This window comes from Stegodyphus dumicola, chromosome 3, assembly GCF_044657685.1.
Source record: "Stegodyphus dumicola isolate Sdum_Otavi_A_Nest chromosome 3, ASM4465768v1".
NCBI classification, from domain to species: Eukaryota; Metazoa; Arthropoda; class Arachnida; order Araneae; family Eresidae; genus Stegodyphus; species Stegodyphus dumicola.
This window is the reverse complement of record NC_140770.1, coordinates 267,566,707-267,588,822: the sequence shown is the minus strand read 5'-3', so window position 1 is coordinate 267,588,822 and position 22,116 is coordinate 267,566,707. Positions and strand designations below refer to the sequence as shown.

Below are 22,116 nucleotides of genomic sequence, written 5' to 3'. Positions count from 1 at the left end.
CCTTATAAGAGATAGACTAACCCAGTGGGCGGGGCGTGCCTCACCGACATGTCGGCAAGAAAGAGTAGGGACGATCTGGTTTACTTTAACACAGAAACCTATGGCGTTTGTATCACATAACTCTTTTTAATTATTAAATGTGATACGTTGCATAGTGATGAGATTATGAAAGCCACAGTTTTTTCCAAATAGGATTTAACGTATGTCATTAAAGCACTTTTTACTGCTTTTCGCGCATTTTTTTCAGGCGTAATTCGTGTACAAACATCTTTACTTTGGTAAAACGGTAAAAAAACTAAGCACAAAATTTATGAACTTAATTTTGCGTACGAATGACGTAAAATTAAATAAGATTGATAGTACATGAAGCTTTGAAACAAATAAAGCAAAATTAAACGAGATCTGATATAGATATTTTTAAATTTTATGAGAATTTTCAGGCAGTGGTTTATAAAATTATTATAACATAACAAGACGATCATTTATTTGATCATATGTTTATTACTTATTAACATCATATGATGATTATTTATTTTAATAATTCATAAAATTCGGAGCATAAACTTATCTCCGTATAATGAAAATAAATAAATAAATAAAATTTGGAAGCGCTCAGATTTTATGTTACGCTCAAAAGGACGTTTTTTAACGCTTTGTGTGTTACCTCTATTTATTGAATTTCATGTTCTTCCCACGTAAACAACACAAAATTCAATTCAACAGCAGTGTATCACAAAATATTTGAAAACAGCATATCTTTAGAATTTCCACGCTGGAGATAAAAATGTTATTTTCTGTACAGTGTTGCCATTGCTCGCTATGAACTCGTTGAGTTTCTTAATCAACAATTCATTAAAGTTTTACAAAATACAAATAGATTAAAACAAATTCGAAATTCGGCTGTTCGGGTGGAGGATTATGTTGTTCAAATTTTGATGGCTCTAAATACCGTCGTTTTTTCACAATGCAAGAAACATACATGTATTCATGTAGACTATTTATTATTAAATTTCTTTAAATATAATACAAGGCGATAATATTTGGTGGCAACAATTTGCAAAGTGAAACGGACGTTTGTAATGAAACAGAGCAAAATGCCGTTTCAAAACTAATAGCCTTTCTAGACTACCACCCCTTTGGGCTAATAAATTAAATTCACAGTAAATAAAAAAATCTTATGCAGAATTAGATTTAAATTAAAAAAAAAATCACTATAAAATGTTAGCACAATCAATTATTACGGTTACAATTTTGACATTAGAATAAATGTATAAAAATTATTAAGGTGTTAAAAGTGTTTATCACTATGATGTATTGTGAAATATATTTGAAATAATACTCCTTTATATAAAATATGCTATAATATTCGCCTGTAATCTTAAAAAGGCAGCACAACTTAAAATTTTAAGTAAAAACTTTAAAAAATTCATTTTTAGGTATTTTAGTATTTTTTGCTTATTTACACCAATAAAAAGCATAAAAATTATAAGAGAAAATTCTTTGTTTGAAATTTTCTATTAGTTCAGATTTAAAATATTATTTTCTAAAAGATTTCTAAAAGAGTTACAAATTTCCTTACAGCACAGGAAATGCTAAAAAAATAGCCAGGCCTGAAATCATGCAACAGCTTTAAAATTATTTGGAAAGTTAATTATGCTTAATAAATATGCTAAATTTTTAAAAATCTATCTCAGTTTCAAAAATAAAAATATCTAAAAATTCTAATTTGTGAAATGAGGCGCTACAACCAACTTTTTCTTGACAGTTATACCAACTGCAATAGCGAACCATAGTAAGTTTCTGCAAGTCGTCCCTACTCCTCCGGATGTAATCAAGGTGACAACCGGGAATGCGTCAGAAGAGGGAGAAAAGCCATTTGGGTTAGTCTATTTCTTATAAGGTCCATGACGGTCTTATTCTGACGTTGAAGAAATCACGCGATTGCATGTGACATCATTGTATGCCGAAAATCTTTCTTTAATATGAGCATTTTAAATAAATAGCTGCTGTTGGCAACTTTTTTGTGTCAGGTAATACACGGTAACTGGTACACGGTAATACGCATAATTGACACGATATGTTACTGCCACGTTAATTCTTTCATTGATATTGAGAAAAAGGAGTTATATTACATAAATATATATCATGACGTCGTACGAGTACGTAATAAAGCTGAAGTATAATTTTTTTTTTTTGTTACTTGGTTTGGCAACAAAATAAATTAATTACGAATTGTTTGTTGCTTGGAATGAATGAACTGATTTCATTCGTAGCGAAATGTTTTTAAACATTTTCTTTTTATGTGTATATAGAACTTATAAACTTTGCTTTGGCCACAGCCCGCTAATCATTATTGCGTCCTTATACAGAATCAAAATTGGACGCTTGCAATAATCATTATACTTTAACAGCCCATAGAGAATAATGTTTACTTACTTGCGATATCACTATTAATTAGTGAGAAAAAAACATTCAAGAAAGATAATGGTAACTAAGAAAAACGTTTTTATAATATTGAATAAATGGACAATTTTCAAATATTTGAAAAGGAATTCGAAAAGATCTCCATATTTGATGTGATCCCCTGCGAAATAAATTAAGCGTCACAAGAGGAAAAAAAAAGAACGAACGAAAAAAAGGAAGGATGAAAAACGCTTGGAGAGATATTGGAAGCGGAGTCCGTTTCTTGTCAAAATATTTCGATCGCATGTGGACAGGAAGAGTAACAATGACACCGGAAAACAATAAAAGGCTTCTTCTCAATGTTAGACTCGGTTCCATCAGACTGCGCGCAGTCCAATTTATTAGGTGCTCCATCTCTTCAGAGGAGTCCGAATCACCAAGAAAAAAATAAACGGAAGAGGGAAAACCCAGAAATAAAATGCTGTATCTGGAGGATAAAGTGCGTTTTGTCTCTGGGCTAGTCAGAACAGAAAAGCGAGTCGACTGAAAAATTCAAAAACAGAATGTCGTTAATTATACAGCAGGTTTATCCCTTTCATTAGTTTAGTGTCTTCCCCATTTTTTGTTTTTACATTACTGAGAACTGGAATTCTTCGGCTTTTCTTGAAATTCACACCAACGATAAAAACCTGAATGCAAGGACGTTGCCTATTGAAAACGGTGGTCAGCGTGCCCTGATATTCTGCTGACAGGCCAAGACTCAAAAGATAATTAAATATAAACATTAGTGTACTATTTAAGAGGAGTTCTGCCATTTAAAATCCTCCCAAAATTCAAAATTTCTCCCAAACAGTTATGGGTAAAACGCAAGGGGTAATTGTTGGAATAAATTAGTGCGTCTTTTGCATAATGAAACTGTCAAGCATAACTCGAACGAGCTCCAAGGTGTATATTGGCGAGAGAGTATTCACGTTGCATCTGTGCCTTGTGCGTGACCCCAGAATCTCACTAAATCAATTCTTTTCATTCAGCCATTTTACTTTCCGCCTTAGGATAACCTGGAGTGACTACCTAATACGTAAACCTTTCATTTTAACATTTAAGTTTTTAAATGTGTGACGATTGTTAAATTAATTTTTGATCTACTTATACGAGGGTTGCTATTCATATTTCCGGCCTAATAATAAGGAAAAAAACATTTTATGATCGAAATTCTTTTCATTATTTTAGAAAATAGTCTTCATGAAGATCAGTACACTTCTACATGCGTTTCAACCAATTATAGAAGACATTTTTCCACTCCGATTGAGGTAACTCCACAACATGCGTTTTGAATGCATCAACCGCATCTTCGGGTGTCGTAAATCGCTGACCAAGTAATTTATTTGTACGGATATAAAAAAAGTCATTGGGTGCTAAATTAGGGCTGTACTGCGGATGACCCATCAATTTTATGTTTTAACCCGTCAAAAATTTCTGCGTTTTAACCGATGTGTTAGAGCTCGCATTGTCATGATCAAGAATGAATCGCCTCTTCTTCTTTCGAATTCCTCCAATGATTTCTGGCAAACAAGTGGTCGTGTACCATTCGGAATTGAACGTCGTGCTTTGCTTTAACGCCACTGCCGCCACGTGATCGGTAATGCCGAAGAAACAGGCAACCATTTGCTTCAATGCGCTTCTTCCGCGAACAACTTTTGTTGGATTTGCCTCGATCCATACAGTCGATTGTTTCGGCTTATAAGCATAGATCCATGATTCATTACCTGTGTGGATATTTTATACACAACCTTTGATGCACCTTAACGTATTTTTTTCAACATTTCCTTGCACCAATCGATTTTTTTAGGACCAAATGTTCATGTAATATCTTACTGATGCTTGTCATACTAATGCCCAAAGATGCCTCAACCTCATAGTATGTCACACAACGATCTTGCTTTATCAGTTCATCGATTTTTTCCTGAAGCAAACGTCGACAGCGCTTGAATTCCTTATACCAGTTTTTTACGGTGCTGTTGGATGGTGCTTTATTGCTGTATAAAGAATTAGGTTCATCTAAGCACTCTTGTCTTGATAATCCACGTCGAAAATTATGACAAATACTCGTATGAAAATATTCAAGAGGAATTCCATTTTTTGCTCGAGAGGAATTTTTCAATTTACTTTAAACAACACAACCACGCTAAAATGTCAAAACGTTTTGAAGGCGTTATGGTTAACTATATCAATCTTTCGATTGGAATCGACTGCGGTCGCCTAGCAACACTTACTGTTGCCAAGGGGAGAAATAAAAATAGCAACCTTCGTATTAAGTAAAACGCTACTTATTTTATAGTTGTTTTGATTTATGAAACTTTATAACTTATTTGTTTAATGAAACTGTGCTACACCTCGAAACGCCTTTAACTACGTGTTCAAAGGTTTAATATACCACATATCAGTAAAAAACTCATGATCTTATCTCAGGACATATTCTAGACCAAAACAGGATCATTGCTAAGAAGAAATCATAGCATCCACATGAATATCCAATTAAAGTTAGGTACCCCAACAACACTGTGATTATTTATAAGCCTGGCCATTGAATAATTAGGAATCAGCAATAAAAGGAATCTCGAACTAATGTCTACCAGTTTCTGAAATATTAACATAAACTATTGTAAGCATTAAGAAATGTGTCATTAAGGCAGCTTCTCGCCATACTTACAGATATGCTGTACAGTGCTGTTTATAATATTGTCCCTCGACTACAGGTATCGTTGATGAATGAAGGCCGACATGCTGAGCATCTGAACATAGTCTTTGCTAAAAATAAAATCATATCACATGAAGCGCCATATGAAGGCCGTTTCAAGAACTTTTTTTCTTCTTTCAATAAAATCCCATGAAATTTCCAGCATATGTGCCATTTTTTACCTCATATTTACATTTAGTATATTACACGGACTAGGCAGTTCCTAGAGAATTGAACTCGGGCTGAAACTCAAGTTGTAAAATTGATCACTGCCTGATCCTTATTAATACCTAGGCTTAGAGACACTTGGAAGAATCTTGTGCTTACAGTTCCATATGATCTTAATCGGGTCTCGATCACTGGTGGATATAGGCAAAAGATGGTGCGTATGAAGACGTGTTTTTAGCTTGAATTAATTTTTGATAATATTTACACAAATATATCTTCTACCCATTCGCAGAATTTTGCAGTACTCCTCGGAAAGCTTTATAAATATGTCTATGACCTTTCATACACTTACATAACGACATCAGTGTGATTATACTGTTTAACTACTAGTTATGTGTGGTGTAAGTAACGAGAAATCAAAAGCCTTCAGTTTAAATGCTTCAGACTTAAAATCAGGGTTAAGAGTCTTTCCAGTAGCTAACGGATAGGGACAATAATTCATTTTAAAGTACAAAAAGCTCATATTAAAATTGAGAAACGCGTGATAACTGTATTGATTAACAATGTAGAGAAGAGTAAAATTGTTACAAAGACTCGATATCCAAGTCAACCTGATATTTCTTAAGTAGCTATCTTTTTGCGACGAATGCTCCGATAGATTTCTCGTGAAAAAGCGTTGATTGGAAAAGTTATTAAGTTTAACAAGGTTTTAATTTGCTTATGTTTCGACTACTGACGTGTGTACAGATCCCTGCTTTCAGCAAAGCGATTGTCTTTCGTGAGATGTATTATTGGGTCTTATAAAAAATCTCCACTTTTTTTTGCCGCTAGATGGTGTTGATACCTATAACCGGCAACACTCACCCGATTGTCTCAAACGAACTTGTGCTTAAAAGGTGACATTCAGCTTCCACTGTTTGTGAAAACAGTTTTTTAATTCGTTGATTGTATAAAACGTTATATTAATTCGAAAATTTGTGAAATATCTGAAGAAATATGTTATGTGATGCTGTTTTACTATAAAAAAGGTGAAAAGGCTGCCACAACATGCCAAAAAATTTGTGAAATATGTAGTGAGAATGCTGTGCGTGAACGAGGAACCCAGGGGTGGTCTGCTCGATTCCGTTCCGAAAATTTCGATATCAAAGGTGCACCTCGCTCTGGTCGGCCAGTCACTGAACAAGTCGCTGAAATTTAGCAACTGGTGGAGCAAGACCGGCACGCAAGTTGTCAGGAAATAGCAGAGGCACTAAACTTCAACTGCATGACAGTTTGGAATCATTTGAAAAGAGCAGGTTACAAAAAGAAACTCAATGTTTGGGTGCCACATAAATTGAAACCTGGCGAAGAAGTCATCAATTCGGCCCTGTACTGTCACAATTGGACCGTATAAACGAAGCCATACAGAAACAGCGACCAGAATTGGCCAAAAGAAAGGAAGTTGTGTTCCATCATGACGATGCGTGGACATACTCATCTTTGATGACTCGGAACAAATTGACGGAACTTAGTTGGGAAGTTTTGATGCATCCATCATGCATCCCGAACCTTTGCGCCGTCTGACTACCGTTTTCTTCGGTCACTGCAAAACTCTTTTGATGGTAAAAAATTGGCCGACCGAAGAGCCGCTGAAAATCACTCGCCCAAGTGTTTCGAAGAGAAACTACATAAGTTCTTCACCTATGGAATTATGAAGCTACCCGAAAAATGGCAAAAGATCATAGATAATAATCGTCACTATGTATTTGATTAAAATTAATTTTCAATAACGAAATTTTGTTCGAAAATGTACCAAAAATAAGCACGGAGATTTTTTATATGACCCAATATTTACTTACACTTCACCTGAGGCTTTCCCTGATTTAGGTTTTCTTTAGACATGTACCGGATGACCCAAAATCTGTTAACATTTGGAAATTCAATAATTCACGCAATTATGTACATAGACATGTACAAATTGACACACAAGCTTGAAATGACATGGGGTTTCATTGAAAGCAAAAAAAAAAAAAAAAAAAAAAAAAAAGGGGGGGGCAATATATGGCGTTCGGCAGCAAAATGTCAATTACGCCGCATAAGATTCGTGTATGAAATGAGTTGTACTGAAAGAGGGAAACAGTCCCTTCTTGACTTTATTACTTTTCCATCCTCTCCTCGGAGTGTTGTGTTGTCACGGTGTGATGTGGATTTATCACATCAATCGTGATTGGACCCTTTTTCTTCGAGGAAATGCGTGGTTCTGCTTTTCAAACTATCAGCGTGGGCGGGTGCTATGTACGCCGGCTATGTTACAGAATCGCATCATCCCTACTCTGGCTAATAAACATTTGTTGAAAGGCATGACTTTTATGCAGGATGGCGCTCCGCCTTATATTGCTACACGAATGAAAGGTCTCTGTCATACATCGTTACGTGAGGATCATGTGCCACATCCCGCATCCGTCATGCTAGGCCTCTCAGATACACAGATCCCAATCCGTACAATTATTGGTTGTAGGGTTACCTGAAATCGCAAGTCTCCCGCGAACGTCCGACCTCATTAGAGATGCTAAAATACAACATCCAATGGCAGTTTCTCACCATACCTACAGATATACTGTATAGTGCTGTTTATAATGTTGTCCCTCGACTAAAGGTGTCGTTGATGAGTGACGGCAGACATGCTGAACATCTGTTATAAAGAACATAATCATTGCTATAACTCATTTGTTATGCTAATGATTCCTTTTGTTATCACACGAAGCGTCATCCGTTGACCGTTGTAAGCACTTTTTTTTTTTTGCTTTCAATAAAACCCATGACATTTAAAGCATGTTTACTAGTTTTTACTTCTCTACCTACATTATTCAGTGAAAATTGAATTTTCAAATGTTAACGGACTTTTGGGTGACTCAGTAGATTGACTAAAACGCGATGTTTAATCAAATGATCTGAGAAAACTACTCTACAACAATTGTCCTCCTTTTCGTGGAGCTAAAGTATGTAGGGTAAAACTGCGTACAATCAGCTTCAAAACATTAGCAGTCTTTTAATTAAAGGAAGTCAAATTAACTCAGAATATTTAACTTCTATGACTGACTGAGATTTCGAAAAATTATGGTAATTATAAAGGACTTATTGAGAAATTTTAGGGTCGAAAATTTTACAGAATCTAATCGTTTCCCTTTTGCATATCTAGAATTATAAACCAGGTATCCTTAAAATGCCCTGATTCAGCTTAAACAGACGATTCTGAAGTACTTTGACGTAACAAATTAACCACTTACTTTCAAACGTTTTGCTAAACGATCTGTACAATATAAATGTAAAAATCAGACATTCCTCTTTAACTGCAGCTAATTGTGACGCACCAATCGATGACTCACTGAAATAAATAAAGAGCCTCTGCAGATAAGAAAAAACGTGAACCACAAATTATATTGGACCTTTTAGGAAAGGGGAAGTTCAAGAGGCGTCCGAAATAATTTTTATTTCATTTTGTATTACTTCAAATATATCGATTCCGGTTTCAGGCTAAAAGAGGTTAACGAGGTGTTAAGCAAAAGAGTTGAAAAAAGAGAAAGGAGGGCAAGGAAAAAACTTTACGTGTACTTACGATAGATTGGAGTACTATTAAAAGTTATGATTAAGAGCGCAATTACGGGACAGATTGAGAGATCCGCTTTAAAAAACTAGGAAGAGTAAATTAATTTTTTTTTTTGCAAAAGGTATGCTGCGGATTCTCGGATTTTTATATTTTTCCAATTTATTTGACTCCCGTTAAAGATAACATAATTTTTCACTTCTGTAGTCCTAAAATATATGAGGAAACATTTAATAGAAAGTAAAGACATTTATTTCAAAATAAGTGAAACATAATTTCTTAGCTTATAAATACTTATTTCTTTTAATTTATTAGCAATTAAGACTGAAAGATGAACGGGCTAGGACCTAAATAAATTTATACTTAAGAATTTATAATTATGTACCCCTGTGCAATATAATTATATACAATTAAAAGTTATAATTATATACACCTGAAAAATAATGCATAAAAACTATATAAAAAAGAATGAAGTCAGTTCATTATTTCCAAGCAACAACCAATTCGTAGACACTTTTTTGTTGCCAAACCAGGAAAATAAAACTTTTGATACTTCAGATTAATACATATACCGCAATCATTAAATTTAACGCAATATAACAATTTTTTCAACATGAATAAGAGAATCCAACGTGGCAATAAATTATCCTAACCTGAAAAAAAAATTCCAACAGCAGCTATTTATTTAAAATATTGACATTAACGAAAAATGTTCAGCACACAATGACGTTACATGCAATCGCATGCATTTTTTAACGTCAGAATATGACCTTATAAATGTTTGGCAATGTTATTTTTACATTGGGGGGGGGCTTTGTTCCTGAGGGACTATTACTTCCGTTTTGCGATTTTGCGTCGAATCACTTTGAACGTCCGTTTCACTTTTCAAATTGTTGCGACCAAATATTATCGCCCTGTATTATATTTGAAGAAATTAAATAATGAAGAATCTGCATAAATATATGTATGTTTCTCGCACTGTGATAAAAACAGCGGTACCTAGAGCCCTCCAATTTTGAATGACCTAATCCTACTGCGAATATGGGTATCTGGAAGCCCAAGTTCGAAATTTGGAATTTGTTTTATTATCGATTTCATATTTTGTAAAACTTTAACGAGTTTTTGATTAACAAACTCAAGGATTTCAAAACGAGCCATGGCAACGTTGTCCAGAAAAAACATTTTATCTCCAGCGCGTGAGACTGTGTATCGGAAGTTCTAAAGATAGGCTCAATTTTAAATTATTTTGCGATATTGCTCTTGAATTTAATTTTATGGTTCAGGTTCAAAAAAACACGATATTTAATAAATAAATATAACATACAGAATGTTAGAAAAACGTCCCTTTGGACGTAATTTAAAATCTGAAACCTTTCAGATTTTCCTTTTGTTTATTTTTTTAATTTGTGCTTTTGTTTTATATTTTGTAAAACTTACAAATTTTTCATTAACGAGTTCTACTATCTGAAATCAAGCAGTGGCAACACTTTTCGGAATAAAGCAGATTTGTGTCTGCAGCTCATGAGATTGTTGCCACTCGGGAAAGAAAAGTGCTGAAATAAACGTTTTCAGAGTTTTTAATTAATATCTCGGCTGATTTAAGTCGTACGAAGATGAGAATGGTCGAAATGCTTCCCACGAATTTTTTGGAATCGTCTCTCGAACTCAAATACCCGCCGTTACGAAGAAGATAATGCCACAAACAAACAGAAGTGCATATATCTTAACAGCATAGATGAGTCTTGTTGATGCGAAAAGAAATAATGCTGTAAATCCTCATTTGCTTTTAAATTAAAGAGGGTAAAATGTACGGTATATTTAATACGAAATTTCTTTTGAAAAACCTTAAACCTGTTTCCTTAGTTCATAATTTCTTAATTTTTAATTATATTCATTTTCATACATAAGAAATATAATATAACAAATTTAAATTTAATTTCACAATTTTTTTCGCAGAGCAGTAAGAGAGAGTAAACTTATTGCTTTCGCAGTTACAATCAATGGTTACTGCTTTCACCAAGTCAAAAGCAATCTATAACCACTAAACAGAAAGTGTAAAACAGACCAGCAATCTCAGTCCAAGTGACTTCAAGACATCTAACAGCCTCATATTTAAAATAGGATTTAAATATAGTTAAAGGGAATTCGCTGGAAACAGAGAAATCGGTCCCAAGTTCCAAAAACTTCCAAAACATCGCGCAGTTAGTGAAAAGTGCCAAATATTGCGACAAAAACTATCGATAGAGCCTAGAAGGAAAGGATTTGTCTAAATATTTGTTTCTATAGTTCTATAAGAGCTTTCCTAATAATTTCAGCACCAATCGACCCCAAATTACAAAAATCTATAAACAAATGCATTAATTATCTATTAACCAGCACAATACATGACAACAAATTAGAAATTGAATAAAATAAGTTGTTCTACAATAATATCAAATGAATAAATAAAAAAATTTGAAAGCTTTCAGATTTTATATTACGTCCAAAGGGCGCTTTTTTTAACGTTTTGTGTGTTAGGTTTATTTATTAAATATCAAGTTCTTTGCACTTAAACCACAAAATTGAATTGAACAGCAATATCACAATAATAATTAAAAAAGATCAGATCTTTAGAATTTCCGATACACAGTCTCACGCGTTGGAGATAAATTATTTGCTTTTTTTTCGTACAGTATTCCATTGCTCGCTTGGAAATCCTTCAGTTTGTTAATCAAAAATTTGTTAAAAGTTTACAAAATATGAAATAGAGAATAAAACAAATTCCAAATTTGGGCTTTCAGATGCCCATATTCGAATGGAGGACTACGTCATTCAAAATTGGATGTCCCTAGGTACCGTTGATTTTCACAGTGCGAGAAACATTCATACATTCATGCAGATTCGTCATCATTTAATTTCTTTAAATATAATGCAGGCTCTAATATTTGGTGGCAATAATTTGAAACGTGAAACTCAGTTTATAGCGAAACAACGAAAAATACAAAACGAAATTAATTGCTCTTCTGGTATAATAAAATTAATACATAACAAAACTAAACTGTGTAGAATCTAAATTATAAACGCATAACACAAATATTCACAAATATCTAAAGAATCGTCTATTATAATATAAGCAATTTATTACAATATATTACAATTGCAATACAATATACAATACATATATATATATTTATATGTACTGAGTTTCGAGAGAGGTATCCTCGGATTCCAAAATTTCGTGGAAAGCAATTTCGACCATTTTCACCTTCGTACGGCTTTAATCAGCCAAGCTATTGTTTTAAAACTGAAAATTCTAATTTTCGCACTCATTTTTCCGAGCGGCAACAGTCGCCCGCGCTGGAGCTTAAATTGCTTTATTTCGAAATGTGTTGCCACATTTTTCCTTCAAATCGCAGAGTTTGTTAATCAAAAATTTGTAAGCGCTACAAAATATCAAACAAAATTAGCACTGTCAAATATTAAAGATATTATTATTCTATATGATCTGTTCTGAAGTTGAAGAGAACCCGCGATGGCATGTGACGTCATTCTAAGTCAAAAGGTTTTCCTTAAAATCTGCATTTTAAATAAATAGCTGCTGTTGGCAACACTTTTGTTTCAGGTTAGGATAACTGAGACGATAAGTTATTGCCACGTTAATTCTTTTGATATTGAAAAACAGTTGTTATATTACATTAAATTTAAATCATGATGTCATAAGTATTAACCTTAAGTGTCAAAACGTTTTGCTTCCTAGTTTGGCAACAAAAAAATATTTACGAATTGCTTGTTGCTTGGAAAGGATGAATTGATTTTATTTAAATTGAAATGTTTCTATGGATTTTCCCCGCTAGTATGAAATATAAAATTCCAAATTCCGAATTCGAGGTTCTGACTGTGTTTACCTTATATATTTGGTTGCATGTCTAATACATAAACCTTAAAATTAAAATGATTTATTATTAAGACTTTTATATTTAATACATATTTAATTACTCATATTGTAAATTTTGATCTTGTCTTCAATATTTCTTCAAGGTGCAGCATTTTCTTTGTCAAGTAAAACCGTATTTCCTCACAATTTCAATATCCCCCTTTTGTTTACTTATTTTATTATTCCAAAATAAAGAGAAAAAATTATGCGAATAATTTAGTTTCCGAACACTCGGTTACAGTAACAACATAATAAAAGAAAAGTAGTCATGGATAAACTACAGGTAACTATCTCAATATTGATTCTTTAAGAGAAGCCTACATTCAAATAAGAATACGCAGTAATATTAACGTTACAGTAAATTACAAGATACTTTTATTTTTACTTCCCCGTAATTTGAATCTCGAAAATTTCTTTTATTGTTGTTTCTACTACTCCTTAGGCTTGAAATCATCTATAAATAGTTAGAGAAGATGAATGTTCAGCTGACTCAGCAAAATCGCAGACTGAATGTCAGTTTCTATTAGCTTTGCTGGCATGGGTTGGTTCTTGTACAAGGCTGGCATAACGTTCAACAGTTAAAAGGGAAAAGTTCGGCGTGACCTTCGCGGGTACTTTGCAAAGCTTTTATAATAAGACGAAAATAATCACTTCGTCGACAATTCCATTTTAAAATTTAGGGAAACTCGTTCTCTGACTGCGTAGAAAATCGTGCGAATATTTTACAAATTTTCTTTGGCGTTAATAAGTTAGGGAGAAAATACGCCAGGAAATACAGTATATGACAACATACAGTCTGAGTTAATAACAACAACAACCTCTAAATTCTTCAAGAATTGCTTAAAATGAACTGTCTTTCATGATGAATTACCTGAAATATAGTAAAAGGCTATAAGATTCACATAGTGCACCTAACGTTATAAAACAAAACAAAAAAAAAAAAAAGAAAAAGAAAAAAAAAAAAAGAGGCAAAGTACACCGAAATATGATTTTGTGATGCACCTTAAATGCAAAACTAAAAGAAGAGAAAGATTTCTTCAATAATGTGTAATAAATATCCTAAAAGGAGACATCGTCATCATAAACTGCATATATTTCGCATTATTTGGCCATTAAAATGCATGAAGGGAATTTAATAACTTCCCGAGAATTTTCTTCCTTATAATTTCACTTCAGGTTTCAGTAAGCCTTACAAAAGCTCTCGATATTTCTTTGAAACATTCCTTAGATTCAGTGGCATTTCAAAAGGGCTTTCAGTTTGCTAGAGAGATATTCATACGAATATTTTCATAATCCTTTTATTCTGTTTCTGGAATGTTCGCTCATTTTCCCATTTATTGAATATTTTTTATTTCTGAAAAATTGAATACTTCGTCGAACAGTAAATTGATTATTGTTCGACGAAGACAATTCTACCTACGAAATAAATTCCACGAAATTTCACGAAAAAGTACTATGGAAACATATCCTTCATTTATATAAATTCGTTTTGAATTACCTGTTGCTAAGTCCGATACGTGGTTGCTTTTTGAAATGCCATTAAATGGAAGAAAAAGAGTTCATATTCAAAAGAATATTTCCTAGAAAATTTCAGAATACATGGATGGAGTATTTCATCTAAAGAACTGAAATATATTTTATTTGCTTATTTATTTTTTGTTAAGTTTAAAGTTTAAGGAAACTAAAATAAAAAAAGAGGTTTCTAGAGTCATTTAAGACAATACGTTTGGAAAAACAAGAAAACTCTCAATTCGATAGTCAAGAAAGCATCGTTAGGGAATTCGATCCTTCCTAATGGTTTATAGATTACCAAAGCGGCTGGAAACCTTAAAATATGAACTAAATATAACTCACATTTTAAATGGAAGTTTTTCATTTTTCTTTTACCCGGACACCATTTCTTCGTATCTTCCAAAGTCGGCAATAAAATCTGTTCAACAACAATCAATATTTCTTAGTAGTTCGTTTATACTTTTCGTTGAATATTTTTAGCCCAAAGGGGCGTTATACCCAAAGGGCTTCTAATCTCAAAACAGCATTTTTCGTCGTTTCACTTTCTGCATTGATTCACTTTTAAAACTGTTGCCACCAAATACTATCGTCATGTACTATACTTAAAGAAACTAAATAATGAAGAATCTGCATGAATGTTTCTAGCATTGTGAAGAAAGAACGGTACCTATAGCCATCCAATTTTGAATAATGTAGTCCTCCAACTGAACATGGGCACTTGGAAGCTCGATTTTGAATTTTGAATTTGTTTTATTATATGTTTAAAATTTTGTAAAACTTTAACAAATTTTTGATTAACAAACTCAACGATTTCAAAGTGAGCAATGGCAACATTGTATGGAAGTAAAACATTTTTACCTCCAGCGCAGGAGAGTGTATTCATATTCAGATTGCACTATCCTTGGGTCTGATTATGTGTTTAGCTTCTCTTTCACAGGCATCAAAAAGCGTGCAAGATACACTTCGGGGAAACAAGAAACAGTTCTACACACACTGGCCAATGAATTAGAAACCCAAGATAAATATTTTGTTGGACCACCCTTTTCACGGATAAATTCTGTCATTCGTTTCTACATTGAGTCTACATGCTTCCGGAGTGCATATACGTTCACAGAATACCCTACATTGGGTATGCAGCTTTTTAGATCTTGCAAATTAGCTGGAAGAGGAGAGTGCTGTCGCATGCGTCTCTCCACTATATCCAACACATTTTCTAAGGAGTTAAGATACGGGCTATGCGGTGGCCAGAGAAGTTGTTGGAAGTCAGACTGTTGTTTAGTAAACCAATTTTGAACCCTCTGGGGCGATGTATAGTTGCATTATCGTCCATGAAGTATCCGTCGCCATCAGAGTATAAAAGCAGCACTTAAGTGGGAGCTTGATCTGCCAGTATATTTAGGCATCTCGTGGCTGTTTGTTCATCCTCGAGGAACACCAGGGCACCCTTTCCATTCCAGCAGAACATGCCCCATATCAAGCTACTCCCACCAGACATTTGTACAGTGCGAGTAAGGCAAAGATGTATTGATGGCTTCATGGGGTTCTTACCAAATTTGATTTCATCCATCAGTGCAAAATAAGGTGTAGCTCAATTCATTCGACCACATTACCAGTTTCCAATTCTTCAAATGCGCAGTGTCTTCTTTTCCTCTTCTTTTCCGACACCACTGCAAACGAATTCTTGCAATCTTGGGCAGAAATGAGTGGTTTTTCTCAAAGGCATCGAACTATGCATTCCTGTACTCTGTAATTCTCTTAGTATGGTTCGAGCTGAAATCTCTTGTAAACAGCCTTGGTTGACGATCTGTGTCAGTTGAAGCGCAGTAGAGTCCCTGTTGTGCCGTACAATTCGTCGGAGACGACGCCGATCCCTCTCTTGGAAAACTGCGCTCGAACTGTAATTACGTCTTCTAGAGAAAAAATGTAGGTTCTGATTCTAACTTTAAAAAAACTTTGATAAGGCTGCTTTTGAGAACCTAGTGAGATCTGTTGTATTCGAAGGCCTCTGCTAAACGGTCACCAACAATAAGCCCTTTTTTCAAATGTTAAAAGACCTGTAGCTTTTCCCATTATACTTCATTCATCGTAAAAAGCACTGGTACACCTTACTTATACTTGTGCTCTAACCATGACATAAAAAAACCCAAGACATAAAAAAATTTGCATATTTTATCCCTAGTCGCATTCAAATGAAAATCTCAGAGATTTCTAATTCATTTTCCAGTGTGAGTATATCTCCTGTTCTACTGGGCCTATTGACGAAATTCAAATCGCATTTTTCACGTCTCGAAAGCGTGATTTAGTATATAGATTTATATATATACTAAATCACGATCTAACATTGCTTTAACATTGGCATTTTGACAGAAAATCAAAGCTTTCTGAAATAACATATAATTGTTTTTTCCATGTTTCGATTCTACTATTCAAATTATGCCTAGATATTAAATTTTGTAATTTTTGTTGAGAAATTCATGAAAAATTTTAAAATGTATCTTGGCACATTTTTTTCAGTTTCCACCAAGAATATTTCACTTGGCGAACTTATTAATTTATGGCAACCTATTTTCTTTTCTTTTTATTCCATTGTACAGGAGAGAAAAGAAAAGACATCGTTCATTATTTTCGAATAAGGTTTAACAATGTGCGTAAAACACATTTGACGTTATTATCGCTTATAATGAATATGCCAAATTTCGAAACTTGCTAATATGTAAATTCACGTGTATATTAGGAAATTTTGAACAAAAAACTCTAATTTTTTGTAGGTATGTTTACAAAGTCATCTACTTTAAGATGATGGTAATAATTCAAAATTAACTTCGAAAAATGTATAAAATAATTTTAAGAATACATTATAAATAAATCATAAAAAATTATTAAAAATAAATCATAAAAAATGGGAGAATTTTATCTGTAATGAACTTAAATTTCGAAATGTGAAAGGCAGAAACAACCAAACAGTTTAATAAAAAAAAAGATATAAATAAATATATACCAAATTCAATTAACATGGATGAGCTAAAAGTTTGGGAACTAATTCTTTAAAAATTACTCGTAAGGTTTTTACAAAACTTGGCGCTTTGGCGTATTTGAGTCGTAGAATCGAAATATGAAAAACAAATGTATGTTATTTCAGAAAAAGTCCGATTTTGTGCTAAAATTCCTATATTAGAACAATGCTATACATAAATCTAATACATATCCTAAGTCGCGGTTTCGAGACATAAAAAACGCAAGTTAAATTTCGTCAATGGACCCAGTAAAACGGGAATTATAGAACTGTCCCATTTTTTTTAACAGTTTACATAATGGAAACGGACCTAAATTATATTATTTATACATCCCAAGCATAAACAGAATATTTAATTGTACACAAACTCTGAATAATTTTCCGATCTCTCATTATTGAGGACTAGCGAGACTGTGTAATGGAAAATTTAAAGATTTGCTGTTTTTAAATATTTTGCGATATAGCTGTTAAACAGAATTTTAAGGTTTTGAGTACGTAAAACATGATATTTAATTAATAAAGATAACACACAAAACGTTAAAAAAAGCGCCCCTTGAGATGTAATATAAAATCTGAAAGCTAAAATGATTGCTAAATAGTTTTCATACAATGTTCTATAAAATATTCTGCGTAAAGCTTCATGTCTCAGCAAAAGCTGGCGAACATTATGTTTTTTTTAGTCCATAGAGACTTTGCCTCTGAAGGACTATTGTTTTCGTTTTGCAATTTTACGTTTAATCACTAGTATTGGCGAATCACTTTTCAAACTGTTGCCACCCAATGTTAGAGTCCTACATTATATTTGAAGAAATTAAATAATGAAAAATCTGCATAAATGTATGTGTACTTCTCGCATTGTGATAAAACAACGGTAGATAGAGCCAGCGAATTTTTAATGACTTAATCCTCCTACCAATATGGGCATGTGGAAGCCCAAATTTGAAATTTGGAATATGTTTTATTATCGATTTCATATTTTGTAACACTTCAACGAATATTTCATTAACAAACTAAACGATTTAAAAGCGAGCAATGGCAACCCTCTACGGGGAAGAAAAACCTTTTTATCTCCAACGCGTGAGAGTGTGCATCGGAAATTCTAAATATATGCTCATTTTAAAATTATTTTGCGACATTGCTATTGAACTGAATTTTACGGTTTAAGTGCAAAGAATATGATATTTAACAAATAAAGGTAACACACAAAATGGTAAAAAAACGCCCATTTAGATGTAATTTAAAATCTAAAAGCTTTCAGATTTTCTTTGTACTTAACATGGCCCGGCGCTTTATTTAATAGCCATTGGACTTTGAAAACTACAAGTGCAGGAAGTGGTAGCCATTTTATTATGGAAGCACATAATAGGCGGCTACCGTTGCAACCATGCCTTCTCCGGGATTCGAACCTGGGCCCATCGCTACATCAGTCAGGGTCACTAAGCACTATACTGGCAAGGTGGCAATTTTCCGTCGATGATCAATACACCTATGAGGAGGAATACCTTGGTGATTAAGAAAAATTGGCTCGTAATCACACAAATAAACCATAAAACCAAATACGCAGCATAACCGATTCGAAGATATGATTCGTATCTCCCTCTTATCTACTCGAATACTGATCTGCCTTTGCAACTTGACAAATTAGCGTTCTTATCCAATAATATGACTCTCAGCGACCTTACCCATTATCTTCCATCAGGATACATAAGTCCCATGAGGCTGTAGATATGGCTATCAAGAGAACTGAAAAAGAAACTTGATCGGCATGACTTCAAATGAACGGAGTGATGACTTAATTCCTTTTTTCTTTAAAATATTTATGGTTGAGAAAGGGTTACTAACTCGAAATTCCTGCTTAGAGGATTTACGTAATATATATATATATATATTTGGGTATGATATTTTTTACTAATGATTCACATAATCAAAATATGATAGCTACAATAAAAATATGATAAGCATATCTTGTTTGATTTATTTCATAAATTCGAATTATGCGTTAACGAGAAACAGTTCAAAAGCGTGTTGTTGTTGACTAATGTTCACTTGTCTGACCTGAAGTCCCACGAAATTCCTTCATAGCAAGGAGCGCAAGATACGCCTGTCCTTGGCAGCAGCCTTACAGGTGACAGTGAGATTTAGCTGAGTTCCGCCCCCAGTTTTGATAGCGAGCACCCCGGGGGATGGGTGCGAGGGTCCCCCCTCCTCTTCCGCTACCACGAACTTCTCGAGAGGACTTTCGGCTCGTCACATATTTAGACTTTCCCCATGCCACACGTACAGTATACATTTACAAACATCCATGCCTTCTCCGAGATCTCTTTGGCACGCCAGTCAGCGACGCTAACCGCAATACTGGATGAACGGCGTTCAAACGATACTCGGTCCTACCCTATACTCAAAGAATTTATACAGAAAGGTGGTATAAGAACAACAGTGCTAATTATGTGATCAACTGGAAGCCAGTGACAGTTCTAGTTAGGACGTAGTAATTAAAGTTTTTTATCATTCAGACCCTTAACTGTAAATCCATGAATTTAAGTTTTATCGAACACAAAATTCAAACTTTACATACCTGTGTAGATTCAAGGGAGACAGGATGAGAGTTCAAATTATTCTTTATCCATTCAAAGTACTTTTATAGTCAGGAGGTGACACTAAAATAAGAGAAGAAATCGTATTTAACGTATTATATTAACGATGAATAACATAAGCACACATAAAAAACGAAAATTTACAGATTCACATCTTATGAAAAAATATATATTAACAAATCTGATAAAAATACGTAATTATATATGCATCTTTTATGTTTCTTATCAAAGGAATACATTAAAAAAGTATATTTATTTGATGCAGTTATTGAAAACAGGTGTCATAAGCTTCCTGTTTGCACGTCGTAAAACAATTATCTGCCCCTGAAAATGAAAATTCACTCTGAATATAATTTTAAATTGCATATAAGTTAAAAAAAATCTGATGTGCACACCACAATGACTTCCTTGTACGGCCTATTAAATTATACATATTTTTTGCTGCACCTCATTTAAACTTACTTCTTCGAATTTTTTTGAAGATATATTTCTCATTCAATCAACTAAGTTCTCACTTTGCAGCAAATACATAAAAACTCAAAGCATCTTCATTAAAATTTTAAAATACAGAAAAAAAACTAAAACACCAAATACAATTAAAAATAATTTTTACAATTAAAATTAGAATTTCTCCTAAAAATAAAACCTGCCAGCAGGCAGGAAGACTGTTTTTCGGTGCACAAAAACTGAAAGTTCACTTTTGGCCCCAGTCGGCAAAAAGACACTGAAGTTCGTTCACAAACTGACTTAATTCACTATTCTACTAAGAGTGTCAAATATAAACAAATAGCGGCCTCGTTAGGCTTAACTTAATTTTTTAAATTGTCGATAATTCTACAATAGTTTCATGCAGTTGCTAAACTCATTAAACTCTTAATCGGAATATAAGAACAGCATAATTCAATCTTTTTTTAAAGCAAAGTATGCACTGTTTACCAACATATAAGAATACAAAAACTGAGCTCACCAAGCTAGGTAACATAGTGAGTATATATTTTTATATACAGATTTAGTGCGGCCGATTGAAACCAAAAATGGAGGTGCACAACTACATGTTAAACTAGTCCCATATACAAAATTTCAAAGGTCTAAGGCTACTCGTTTTGGAGTTGTGTGAGATACACACGTACGTACAGACGTCACGAAAAAGAATTCTTCTGAATAAATTTCAAATCCATTTCACAGCCCGTTTTTAAACGAAGTTCTTTATTCTGTTCGTACGTTGAGAAATAACGCAAAATCATCTTTCAGACGGATTCGAGAGTGGTCGAAATGGGTGTTTTCTAAGAAATATGATAACCGGAATTTTTAGCGATTACAATACTTCCTTTCCTTCGTATGAAGAAGTAAAAACGATTAAAATTCGGATTTCAAAAAGATTCAGAACACAGAATCCGCTTCTGTTTATTGGAACTCCTAATTTTGATCATTTCTGAGATAAGAATATCATATTAACTACTGTTCTGTACCATACGAATATTCGAAATTGATTAATTTTATTAGAATGAAGTTTATTTAAATGCAAGTTATATTTTTTTTAGAGAATGTATTAAGTAGTATACGATCTCCTCATACTACTTATCACAAATTAATTTTTCTGTTAAAAAATTTATTTTGTAATTTACCTTGGAAGTAAGATAACATTTAGTTGACATATTCTATTTTAGATTATAGGCCGCAACGAATACTGAAAATATATTCCCATTTTAGATACTTTAAATGTTGATTTCTAGACCCGCAAACATAGTCTTGCGTCTTATCGCGCCCTTCTTATTTTCTTAATATAATACGAGGGTCACTCTGAAATTTTTGAGATACACATAGGTTTTATAGTTACACAATTTTAGGAATGTTCAAAGTATGCGGGTCTCCTCCAGCATCAATGCACTTTCGTCGGCGAATTTTACAAAGTTGAAATGTTTCAAGCCATTCATTTCTTGGAATCGATGAAAAAAATGCATTTATATCTCCTCTTCGGAAAGCAACCGACGTCCACGTAAGTCCGTCTTTAGATTGCTATCACTTTGATCTGTTTTTATTCAATAAATTCAACTGTTATTCTTGCTGAATTAGAAAATGCATTGTCATGGCTGAGTATAAATCCTCTAACATTCACTTCTTGAAGAATTTCTTGAAAACACTTAGTTGTGTACCAGTTAGTTGTGACAGTCTGTCCTTCCAGCTTGATGGCTT

At 33.5% G+C, this 22,116-nt stretch overlaps 1 protein-coding gene across 2 annotated transcripts in view; it reads right to left on the bottom strand.

Moving 5' to 3' along the window:
- The window catches only part of Dgk (diacyl glycerol kinase 1), a 911,622-nt gene that overhangs the window by 456,103 nt on the left and 433,403 nt on the right, over positions 1-22,116 (bottom strand). For both annotated transcript variants that reach the window (XM_085814117.1, XM_085814118.1), the window contains one exon: positions 19,905-19,986. The gene's annotated coding sequence lies outside the window, so the exon portion shown is untranslated. The remainder of the gene's footprint in view (positions 1-19,904; positions 19,987-22,116) is intronic.